This window comes from Garra rufa, chromosome 14 (genome assembly GCF_049309525.1).
Source record: "Garra rufa chromosome 14, GarRuf1.0, whole genome shotgun sequence".
In the NCBI taxonomy this organism is placed as follows: domain Eukaryota; kingdom Metazoa; phylum Chordata; class Actinopteri; order Cypriniformes; family Cyprinidae; genus Garra; species Garra rufa.
Window position 1 is genome coordinate 23,469,960 of NC_133374.1, and position 9,611 is coordinate 23,479,570.

The following is a 9,611-nucleotide window of genomic DNA, read 5'->3' on the forward strand; positions in this document are numbered from 1 at the left end:
CACTGTCTTATCCAATCATATCAAATATGCCACTAATCATGTGTGTTTGACTGACAGGTTAAAGTGACTCCAGCTCCTTCCTCAGACTACACTCTCAAAACCTCCTCTGATGATCAGTATTCATCCTGTCTGTGTGCTACTGGAAGAAAAACCTTTAAATGGATCCTCACTCCTTCTGTTCTTGGTGAGTTTTCCCGTCTGAATCACTGTTTCTCAGTCTCTGTTGTATTTTGATGTTCATGTCTTGTGTTGTAGGAGTCTTGAATATTACAGTCGGTGCAGAGGCAGAGGCGTCTCAGACTGTGTGTGACAATGAGATTATGAGCGTGCCAGAGAGAGGACGCATTGACACAGTCACACGAAGCTTGCGAGTAAATGTAGGTAAAAACTTACTATGCAAATACAGTTCATTAATGCAATTTATATTATCTTAAACTCTACCTCTACACAACACTCAAAAATATAAAAAAGCTAAATTGTGCTAACATTAAGCTGTGTCCTTCAGGCTGAAGGAATCGAAAACACTAACAGCCACAGCTGGCTCCTTTGCCCAAAAGGTAATGGCTGTGCGCTTGTATGCATATACAATTTTTCAAAATGATTACTTTAAGAGAACTTATATTCTTGCTTCCCACTGCATTAATTACTCTTGTGCATCCATCTACAGGGCAAAAACTTCTGGAGGAAGTAGAGCTGGTATTTCCCAAAAATATGATAGATGGATCAGGAAGAGCTACTGTTTCAGTGCTTGGTGAAGAAAAAAAAAAGACAAACCATCACATCAATACCATCTTGTGAAAATGTCTGATGTTGAAATGTATAATCATTTCAGAATATGCCGTTTTGTAGGAGACATATTGGGTCGTGCATTAAGGAATCTTGATGGATTATTGCGGATGCCATACGGCTGTGGAGAACAAAATATAGCTATTCTTTCTCCCAATATTTACATTCTGCAGTATCTGGAAAACACAGAGCAGCTCACCTCAGCCATCCGAGAGAGAGCCACCAGCTTCCTTAAGAGAGGTGAGATGTCATTCAGAATAATTTCATTGTACTTAAAATGTTTTTCAGTACATTTAAGAAAAATAATCTGAACTGAAAAATTTAACAGGGTATCAAAGGCAACTCAACTATCAGAATTCAGATGGATCATATACTACATTTGAAAAGGGAGAAGGAAATACATGGTATGAACGCCTGTTTTTACCTCATTGCACAAAACTCATCTGTTCAGAAATGAATGTACGTATTTTCAAATCAAAAAGTAGTAATATCTTAAAAATCATCACAAATCTCCAGATGAGTCTGAATAAATGTATTAAATTGAATTCGGCTAACAGGCTGACTGCGTTTGTGCTGAGGACTTTTGGGAAAGCACAGCGTTACATCTTTATTGACCCCCGAAAAATTGAGAATTCAAAGCAATGGCTGATACGCCACCAAAGACCAGATGGTTTATATGAGAGCAGGGGAAAACTCTTCAATAACAGAATGAAGGTAAAAAAAAATATTACAAATACATGAGAAATGTAAATATAAATCAATGATCATTACTTTTCTTCAAAATCAGTTTACCACTTCAAATATCTAAACATAAAGCAGGAAACAATAGTATAAAAATTAATATAGAAAAATAAAATTTGTGAAATGAGCAATTCTGCTTCTTAAAGGAATAAAGGAAAATTTGATGTTTATCTGCTTACCCCCAGGGCATCCAAGATGCAGGTGGCTTTGTTTCTTCAGCAGAACACAAACGAAGATTTCAAAAAACCTTGCTCAAACCGGTGCAGTCTGTTATGTAATGGCAGTGGATGGGCACCAGACCTTTAAAAGTAAAAAAACAAAACATGCACAGACAAATCCAAATTACACCCTGCTGCTGGTGACGATACATTGATGTCCTAAAACACAAAATGATCGTTTTTTGCGAGAAAATGAACAGTATTTATATATTTTTTTACGTTTGATACACAGCCACGTCCAACTGTCCTGAGCACGAGCTCATCATCCGGCTCGTTACACGTGTACGCGCTCTGGCGTAGGATACGCCAATGCTGTAAGGGGAAATCGGTGAAAAGTCAACACTCCCGGATGAGTTTGCACAAGCAAACGTAATCTTTTAGCTTAAATCGGTTTGAACAATCAGGATAAGAGCAAGTAAATACCATTTTGAATAGCCGCTATACCCACAATCTCTGTGCACTGTGTAAACAATGTGTGCTGTATACATGCGACAGATTGCTTCCGGCGTTTGCGTATACTACGCCAGAGCGTATACACATGTAATGTGTTGGATGATGAGCTTGTGCTCGGGATAGTTAGACGTGGCTGTGTATAATAGGTAAAAAAAATATATAAATACTGTTCAGTTTCTCGCAAAAAACGACCGTTTCGTGTCTTAGGACATCAATGTATCGTCACGAGCCGTAGGGCTTCATTTGGATTTGTCTGTGCATGTTTTTTTACTTTTAAAGGTCCGGTGCCCATCCACTGCCATTATATGGTTGGCAGACTGCACCAGTTTGAGTTAAAAATCTTTGTTTGTGTTTTGCTGAAGAAACAAAGTCACCTACATCTTGGATGCCCTGAGGGTAAGCAGATAAACATCAAATTTTCATTTTGGGGTGAACTATCCCTTTAAATTAATTTGTCTTGTCATAAGAAGCCAAAATAACTTTTTTAAATATTACAATTTCCATAATCAATGCCTTTATTTGCTATCTGTGTATTTTAGGGGGGTGTGAGTGACAGTGTGACCATCACTGCCTATATAACTGCATCACTACTCGAGCTGAACACATCAGTTACAGTTAGTACATCTACATGTTTCAAGCACAAACTGTACCACTTTATAAGTCTCCTATATATTTGTCACCTGCATTGTTTCTGTTGTAGGATCCTGCTGTGAGCAAAGGTCTGTCATACTTACAGCGCTTTGTTGGCAATATCCAAAATACTTACACCACTGCTCTACTCGCCTACACTTTCAGTCTGGCTAGAGACAAAGTAACTCGAGTCGGGACTATTATTTAAAAAAGCTAATGGACATTGGAATTTCAGAAGGTAAGAGTTCTGTAATATGCTGTGCTAGTCACACATTGAAATGTAGATCTAATTTATAATAGTTCCCAAATCTTTTTTAAAAGGGTCTCTTCTCCACTGGTCTCAGTCTGGAGGATCTGCTGATGACTCTGATTCTCTGTCAGTGGAGATCAGCTCATATGTGCTGCTAGCTGTTCTCACTACAGATTCGCTCACTGCAGCTGATCTGGGTTTTGCTAACAGGATTGTCAGCTGGCTTGTGAAGCAGCAGAATGCCTATGGAGGATTCTCCTCCACACAGGTCCCTCAAACTACTCAAATCAAACACATGATTGCAGAATAATGGGTAAAAGTCATATTACTGAACATGTTTATTTCTCAGGACACTGTGGTGGCTCTTCAGGCTCTGTCTTTGTACGCCACCAAAGTGTTCAGCTCTGACGGCTCCAGCACTGTGACTGTACAGTCAACAGGAGACACTCACCACTTTGATGTCAATCAGGACAACAAGTTACTGTACCAGGAGAAGCAGCTGCAGAACATTCCAGCCAAATACAGCATTGAAGTGAAGGGCTCAACCTGTGTGTCTGTGCAATTCAGTGAAAAAATAAACACATGATCAGATTTTGGCTTAAAGAGATATTCTAATGTTCTGTGACTCTCTTCTAGATGTCTCTTTTCTACAACATCCCCACTCCCAAGGAATCTAAGGCATTACAAATCTTTGCTTGGGCTGTGTGTCAAAGGAAAACTGGACCAATTCTGGATATCGTATTAGACATAATGTAATAGCAGATTCTGATTTATACCTTTAGTGTTAGATTTAAATTGTTGATTATTGCATTACTATCTTTTATATATATTGTTTTGCGGTGCTCAATTTCCTACACCTTCTACCTTATTTTGTTTATTCTCAGGTTAGGTAAAGATAGTCGAATCTGCCCTATAATATAAGTAATTTTCATACTCACACCATAGGCTTCAGAAGACTCGATCCTCCGTGGTCTGTTCAATTCAAGTCTATCAATCAGAGTCTTTTGGCAGGCAGGCTTCTTGATTATAATAAAGTATAATTTTATTGTCTATAGGTTATATATTTTACATACAAATACTAATATATAAAATAAAGAAATACAAAAGAAAATAAATTGCTATCTTAGTCGTTCGAAGTCATCATTGGCAGGTCGTCTGGCACCGGAGAAGCTGTTGCAGAACCAGCATCTGATGTCCTCTTCGTACTTCAGCCTTTTATACCCAGCAGGTGCATTCCAATGTCCTGAGATACCATGAGTTTTTGGAAATCCCCTAAGAAAGTACCTATATAACCTCTCTACATCTTCGCATTCTTTCTTCTCCGGATTCTTCTCCTCTTCTTCACTCTACGCCTCCTCTACTACAGAACACTCGACGGTAACATTTGAATTCCTCTTGGTCATTATTTTTAGCAAAGTTCTTTCTAATACATGTTTGTTTCCTAGCTATGTTCTTGCTAGTACATGTTATAAACCTTTTCTTAATAAATGCTTTAAAGCAACAAGTATGGTGTTTTACTTAATAAACTGCTTTCAATAAAACGTATACAATACAAATGTGTGGTGTTTTTCTTAATAAACTACTTTCAATAAAACGTATACAATACAAGTGTGTGGCGTCTTTCTTAATAAACTACTTTCAATAAAACGTATACAATACAAGTGTTCGGTGTCTTTCTTAATGAAGCTAACACAATACAAGTGTTGTATAGAAGAAAAGGACATACTTGCAACAGGAAAATTGCATATTTCATTATATAAGAAAGTTCTAACATGGTCATTGTAGATGTGAAACTCTTGTCTGGTTTCAAACTAGAGCCCTCTTCCCTGGATGCGGTAAGGCAGATTAATGCTGCCTTCATGTGATATGGGAAAGATGATGCTTTCCACTTGTGAAGTGGAAATTACCAGTGTGTCGTGTTCAGGTGCTTTTGTTGTCGTAGTGAAGAGAAACATGGCGGACTCGGACTTTGTCCTCACATGCTATTTGGGTAAAAGTTTTAAAACGGTTATAAACTCCCTAATGCATCTGCTACAGGAAGAAGAGGATGCATCAAAACGCAAACGATAAATGATAGGCTGTATATCTTATTGATCATGAATAGTATAGTTTTTTTAAAGACAATACTAACTAATGGTTGTGTTTTAGCTAGCCTATATAATTTTTTATATAAGCCTATATAAGTATATATATTTTATATAGCCTATATAAGTTTTTTTAACTTTTAACATTATGCAATGTTTACCATTCAGTATAGTTTCGTTGCTGTCCGCCATGTTGAAAGGTCAAAGTTTATCCCATCTCGGCAACTCGGGTATCATAAAAAATTTCAAGCTTTCCAGTGGAAATTACAACGTGAGTGGGTGTTCATGTGCAATTTCGATGTCGGATTTTGGTATTTACCATAATTACGATAGCACATGAAGGCAGCATTAGTCAGCATCCACAACAGTAAATGCTTTGCATTTTCTCAAACTTTTAATTATATTTTAGCTTGTGCTTTCCACAGTTAAAAAAAAACAGTGCATCGCGTTGAATCCAATGACGATCATGTGATCATGTATCTTCAAGAGGTGGGAAAGAAAACATGTATGGTTGTGATTAAAATGACAGTTAACTATAAAATCTATTTTGAAACCTAGTATAGAAAAATTGTTAAACTTCCCTAGCACTGATTAATCGAATGTATTATGAATATGTTTTATGTTTTACAGGTTCAAAAGAACAAGGTCTTGCGCCAAACACTAAGTATTAAACAGATCTTCTCAGTTAAAAACCTCAAGCCAGCGGTTGTTAAAGTCTATGATTACTACCAGACCAGTAAGACGAAATTACTTAGCACTCTTATTTATACATGTTAAAGCCTTGGCCCCTTACAGCTTTTTTCAATCTTGTGTGCAGGTGAGCGGTCTGAAGCAGAATACTCTAATCATTGTGCCTAAATCATTGTGATGCTGCAGAAGAAACAATGGAGTCTTCACACAAATTCAACATATAACTCTGCACTATTTTATTAAATTAGCATAAATAACTATGCAACTGTAAGGTTTAATTTTCTTATTATCTTGTAGGTTATCATCATAAAGCACATTAAGATTGGGTTGCACGTGTCCCACCACTAGAGGGAGGCATTAAACATTCCCATGCATCATGGCTGTCTAATTCTGTTTTGTCTGTTATCAAAGACATTCAATTTTAAAGAATGTGGCTAACCAAAGAGTTTCTGATCCCACTGACTTCCATAGTGTTTTTATTCTATAGTATGAAAGATCATCAACTTTATAGTTGCCCACATTCTTTAAAATATCTGATCATGCTTACCTACATTCACAAACTTATATATAAAAATAAATGATTCAATAAATAATAAATTAATAAAAGCATTATCTGCCAAATGAAAGTCATGTTGTATAATGGGCTGTATGTCAAGGTCAGTACGTCTCTTCAAATATCAGATGATTTGACATGACAAAGACATAATTCATGACAAAGCAAGGCTAGTTCAGGATCATTCAGACAAACAGGCAGTTCCATCTGAAACTCACACCATTGACTGAGCTAGAAGCTGACATGCAAGACTCCCTAAACACCATTTTGAAACCACCCTATAACCACTTTGGGAAATCAGCCTACAAATGGCTTGGTTATCTCTGCACATTATAAACTTTTTTAGTAACTGTGTATCTGTATAAGTATTGCATAAGGCAACCTGGACACCTTACATTTGTTGTAATATCTGCTTCGAACTTCAATGCACATACTAACTTTCGTTATCTCTACAAAGATAACCTCTATCCCAATTTTGTTAACTCTTCAATAAACATTTTAAATGAATATTTTCTGTGGAACACAAAAAGAGAGAAATGTGTTACGCTTCTTTGGTTCACCGAAAGAAAGTGATATTTAAGGGAAGTGATATTTAAGCCTGATTTGTTCACGTTCATGTAGCTGCATTTACCAATGGCATTTAAACTCACGAAGAGGGATGGAGCCGACTGCTATATAACTTGGTTCTGATCGCTGAAGGAACCGAGGTTAAATTAGTGACTGAACCATTCCCTTTCAAATAGTCTCTCCCGTTGCATTGCTGACGCTTTTGAGGAACGCATTCAATAGCGCCGTGCTATATAAGCAAGTGCAGAATGAACCCACACTGCAAGCCCAGCCGCAGAAGCAGCCATACTGAGGGCTCCTATAAGCATGAGATAATAATTAGACCAAAACAACTTAGACCAAAGCCTAAACAACAAATCCTGCTCCACTAACAAAGGGGATTAGGTAAAGGAAGAAATCCCACTGGACCTAGCCCAGGAGGAGGCTATTCCTCTGGTGGATTGGGCCCTCACTCCTATAGGACACTGTATGAGGTGTAAGCCAGGGCTATAGCATCCACAATCCAGCGATGCTTTGTTACGGTAACGACCTCTGAAGCACACAAAGAACAGTTTTGACTCCAGAATATCTTTCGTTTTTTGAGTGCAGAAATAGGTCAGAGCACTTAACATACACTCTAAGAGCCTAAATTGGGCAGAGTGGATTTGGACCTTGCTCATCCTCTGAATTGGAAAGAGTTGAAAAGGTGATGACTTGTGCTCTGAAGAGTAGAGAGCACTTTATCACTGCAAAAAATGCTTTTCTTACTTAGATTTTTTGTCTTGTTTCCAGCCAAAATATCTACAAATTCTTGAATAAGGAAAAAAATAGTTTCTTGCTTTTAGTAAAAACAAGTCAAAATTAAGTGAGTTTTTGCTTAAAACAAGCAAAATAATCTGCCAATGGGGTAAGAAAAAAAATCTTATTTCAAGCAGACAGCTAGATTATTTTTCTTACCCCATTGGCAGATTATTTTGCTTGTTTTAAGCAAAAACTCACTTAATTTTGACTTGTTTTTATTAAAAACAAGACAATTTTTCTACTTGTCTAGAAAATCCTTCCTGATTCAAGATTTTTTTTGATATTTTGGCTGGAAACAAGTCAAGAAATCTAAGTAAGAAAAGCATTTTTTGCAGTGTAGGCGCATAGCACGTCTTAGTTTAAAGGTTGTATCAGCGATTCTAGGCTGAAACATAAAGTGTCACTTTCAGCTGACCTTTCTTCACGATCTGCTCGCTGCCTGCCCCATAAATTGCCTGTAAAAAAAACGCGTCTCTGTGGTCAGCCTAGGGTCCGAGATATGCCAAAAAAACAATTGGTGATACGAACGATTCCACAGCAAAACAAACAGTGTTCCAACCAATTACCGTCAGGGGTTTGGTGTTGTGGACTTTCGTACTGGTGCAGGGATGTGAGGGAGGCAGAGCAAAAGTCCACAACACTAACCCCCTGACACTGATTGGTTGGAACACTGTTTGTTTTGCTGTGGAATCGTTGGTAGCACCGATTGTTTTTTTGGCATATCTCGGACCCTAGGCTGACCACAGAGACGCGTTTTTTTTACAGACAGTTTATGGGGCAGGCAGCGAGCGGATCATGAAGAAAGGTCAGCTGAAAGTGACACTTTATGTTTCAGGCTTGAAAACGCTGATGCAACCTTTAAGGACGACTCTATAGCCGTTAGGCCCAAATTCAAGACCGCAAGTCGGCCAACTGGAACGGCTCGAAGGGAGCGCACCATGGGCTCTAGGGACTATAGATAAGTACCAGGTCAGCACAGTATGAGGTAGAGGCGGATTTCGTCTCCAAGCTCCCCTCAGAAACTTAACGATTGACTGGCCATGGAATTAATTTGCCGCATCTTTGTTGTGGGCATCTTGTTGCTTAAGTAAATTGAGCAGTGAAGGTTGACTTTTGAGGCGAAGAGGTCCATCTCTGCCCTCCCGAAGACAGACAAGATTGTTTGAATTGTTTGGGGATGTAGTCTCCATTCTCCTGGAGCTATGTTGCTACTGTCCAATATTTGGTTCATTCTGCCCCGCACATGAACTGCTCTTAGCGAGAGCCGATAAAAGGAGGCATCGAGCCAACCTGTGAAGAGAGATTGACCTGAGACTGCCTTGGTTATTTATAAAGGCTACCACTGCCATGTAGTCTGAGCGGACCAGGATGTGATGCCTCTTTAAGGTTGGCAGGAAGGTTTTTAGAACTAGACAAACCACCATCATCTCGAGGCAGTTGATGTGCAAGCACTGCTCCAAGTCTGACCGAGCAATGGTCTACCCTCATACAGAGCTCCCCAACCTGAGTTGGAGGCATCTGTAGGTCCACCTTCCTTCTGGAGGTCAGTCCCAGCAGAACGCCTGATTAAAGCAGACGCTGGGTTTTCCAAGGGGCCACAGCTTTGATGTAGTGGTGGTTTACCCTGAGTTGAAAACATCCCAGGCATCAACCATGGGAAGGAACATGGACTTTGAGCCACAACTGCAGAGGCTACATGTGAAGCAGTTTTGTAAAAAAGTGCACAAAGCCAGAGACAGTCCAAATGGTAGGACTGTATAATGATTTATGCTGATGAAAAACAATCAGCGACACAATGGGAGACTGTTTATACAGTGCCTTGCGAATGTATTCATAGTATTTTTTTTTTTTTTTTTTAA

General features: G+C 38.6%; 1 pseudogene; it reads left to right on the top strand.

The window, feature by feature from the left end:
- LOC141284337 (alpha-2-macroglobulin-P-like) overlaps nucleotides 1-6,020 on the top strand; it is a 41,791-nt pseudogene extending 35,771 nt beyond the window's left edge.
- The last annotated feature ends 3,591 nt before the right edge of the window (nucleotides 6,021-9,611 follow it).